Source organism: Nanorana parkeri, unplaced genomic scaffold (assembly GCF_000935625.1).
Source record: "Nanorana parkeri isolate BGI_ZX_2015 unplaced genomic scaffold, ASM93562v1 scaffold2136, whole genome shotgun sequence".
NCBI classification, from domain to species: domain Eukaryota; kingdom Metazoa; phylum Chordata; class Amphibia; order Anura; family Dicroglossidae; genus Nanorana; species Nanorana parkeri.
In genome coordinates, this window is record NW_017308404.1 from 138,695 (window position 1) to 142,015 (window position 3,321).

Below are 3,321 nucleotides of genomic sequence, written 5' to 3' on the forward strand. Positions count from 1 at the left end.
AGATGTACCCCAAGATGGAGACAGACCCCCAAGAAAGAGATGTGACCCAAGATGGAGACAGACCCCCCAAGAAAGAGATGTGACCCAAGATGGAGACAGACCCCCAAGAAAGAGATGTGACCCAAGATGGAGACAGACCCCCCAAGAAAGAGATGTACCCCAAGATGGAGACAGACCCCCAAGAAAGAGATGTGACCCAAGATGGAGACAGACCCCCCAAGAAAGAGATGTGACCCAAGATGGAGACAGACCCCCCCAAGAAAGAGATGTACCCCAAGATGGAGACTGACCCCCAAGAAAGAGATGTACCCCAAGATGCAGACAGACCCCCAAGAAACAGATGTACCCCAAGATGGAGACAGACCCCCAAGAAAGAGATGTACCCCAAGATGGAGACTGACCCCCAAGAAAGAGATGTACCCCAAGATGGAGAGTAGGGTTGGGCTCGATGTTTGAGTCGGTGAACACATGAACTGTCTGGGTGTTCGCAGGCTATTCGCCCGCCGTGCACCCCATGAGGCACTGCGCCTTGTGAGCCCCGATTGGCTAAAGCCTTGCACCTGACCACAGGTTTCACCTTTCACCTCATAGAAATGATAAAGGAGAATTCTGATTGGCCGCTGGAAGCAGCAGATACTTTTGCCCGGGTTCCCTGCTTGGTGAAGAGAGTGGTTTTGGCAGCGTCGGAATTTTTCAGCCGATGGGCTATTGTTCGTAGGATATGAATGTCGGGGAAGGACCGCCCCCCTGACGCTCGGTGGGTTCTCTACACCCCGCGTAAGCGCGCGCTCGCTCTCTCCTTTTTCCGCTCATTAAACATGCAGGACGGTGATAGCGATCTGTCGGGACGGAGCGCGGCGTCTATATTGTCCTCCATGTTGACATTGTCACAGGCGGTCCGGGAAGAATCGCGCTGTTTACGCTCATTGTTTGTGTCCCGGTTGCAAAGTCGCACAATTGGCGGAGTGCGGCGGGGGGAGGGGCGGTGCGCTATGAATGCCGCGCTGTGTTCATACGCTGAGAGTGCCAACAGGGGAGTTTTGTTTGTCCTCCCTGGCATGGCTCCGTACCTGCAGAGAGGAGACAACGCGCGGCCCGTGGGAAGGCAGACATTGAATATTCAAGGGAGGGGGGGGGGCTGCCGCTGCGTTTAACCCCTTCACCACCGCCATCCGGCAAACGTCCGTGCCATGAGACGAGCGAATCAGACGGCAGAACAATTCATCGCACAGATCCGGCTCTATGGGATAAAAGAAACATCGCCCGGTTGCTATGGGTTACCGCCCTGCGCTGCGCCACTCTCCTCAGGCGGGTGGTTCATATCATCATCATCCCTGTTATAATAACACGCGACTGTTCTCATGATTCCATCAGGGGGTCATGCTGATCCTCCGGCTTCTATACATTTTCAGCCAAGCATGCAGCAAGTGAAGTCGGCGCTGCTCGGCATTACTTGTCATCAAGAATTTCAAATGAATAAATCTCGACGCGTTTCGGAGTGAACGGCGCTCCTTCTTCAGGAGTCACCGTGAATTAGAGTCCTGGAGGTTCTGATTGTAGTCGGCTGACCGGATGAGTCCTCGCGGTGGATGTATGCGGGGGAGGGGGTAATAAGCACAGCGGCCGGTGGGATGCGACGTGTCAGAGATTGCGGAGTCTGTATCTGAGCGCCGTGTCAGCGCAGAGATGGAGGGAGGCGGCTCAGGACTCCTCATGACATCACTGTGACATCAGAGATACATTGTGACAGTTTTACACATAAATGTTCCTGTTACAACGTCTCACCGAACGTGTTTTATGGCAGCAAAGTGACAACAAAGAGAGAAAAGAAACAATATAAAAAAACCCGTGGGGCCCCCTATCACAAATCACGGCGTCCGGCCATGTGGGTCAATCGCGATGAACGACGGCTGCCGACTCGCCGAAATATGAAAAGTCCCAACGCATGACGCCGCGTCCGATCCCGCTGAATGACAGCTCCGCCCCCAATGTACACAAATGATTAATAATAACAACAAATGACATTCGGACAGAAATTCGGGTACATTATTCTCCCAGTTTAGAAATTCAAATGCATCCGAATGTCCAAAATCTTTCCGAATTTCAATTTGGAATGAAGCAAATCGCTCGTGTCTATTTCTCACCGATAGTGGATGGTTGACCCGGCAACAACCTCAGGTGAGCCTCTTCATGCTGACATCATCACTCCCATCAATACAGCAATGATGTCATCACTCCCATCTACAGAGCAATGATGTCATCACTCCCATCAATACAGCAATGATGTCATCACTCCCATCTACAGAGCAATGATGTCATCACTCCCATCTACAGAGCTATGATGTCATCACTCCCATCAATACAGCAATGATGTCATCACTCCCATCTACAGAGCAATGATGTCATCACTCCCATCTACAGAGCTATGATGTCATCACTCCCATCAATACAGCAATGATGTCATCACTCCCATCTACAGAGCTATGATGTCATCACTCCCATCTACAGAGCAATGATGTCATCACTCCCATCAGTACAGCAATGATGTCATCACTCCCATCTACAGAGCAATGATGTCATCACTCCCATTTGCTTCATGGGGGGGATGGTGAGCAGATATCCGCACACCCCGGTGACCCGGAGCTGCTGGGATTTGGATTGTAAGGAGATTAGTGTAGGAGTGCTCCCTGTCACTGCGCTGGCCGGAGGGAGTCCCCTGTCATCCCCTGATACAGTGTGTCCCTGCAGGCCGACACCATCTCTCCTGCAAGTTCCCCCTCACAGGCTACCACCAAACTGGGTCTTATTTTGTGAGGTCCCACAGAATAAAATCCAACTACACAGGAAGTCAGAGATGATGTTTTATTAAATAGAAAGCCAACGCATTTCCAGGTCCTGACTCCTCCCCCCTTCATCGGGACTACAACACAAGAATAAAATGAAAGTTCACATAGAATATAAAACGTGACGACTTTCTTTGTCCTTATAAAAGATTTTTTTCCGTTTCCTCTTTTTTTAGATATTTTTAGATTGATGAAAAGCTGCAAACCCCGAAACGCGTTGGCTCTCTTTGTACTGATTACGTCTGAAGGGGTTCGTGGTCCCCATTATTCCGTGTGATTTCTGGGTGCACGGAGCGTTGTCACCGGCCGGTCTCCTCCGTATGATGAACGCTGATAATCTGAGTGCGACTCGCCGGCGGTTCTCAATGTCTCTGCGCAGAGAATTAGGATGCAGCTGTTCTCTCCGCTCGCTCATTTCCAAGTCTCTGCCATCCGCCGCTGGAAATAAATCCGCCGCTTAATGTAAAACGATCCGTTA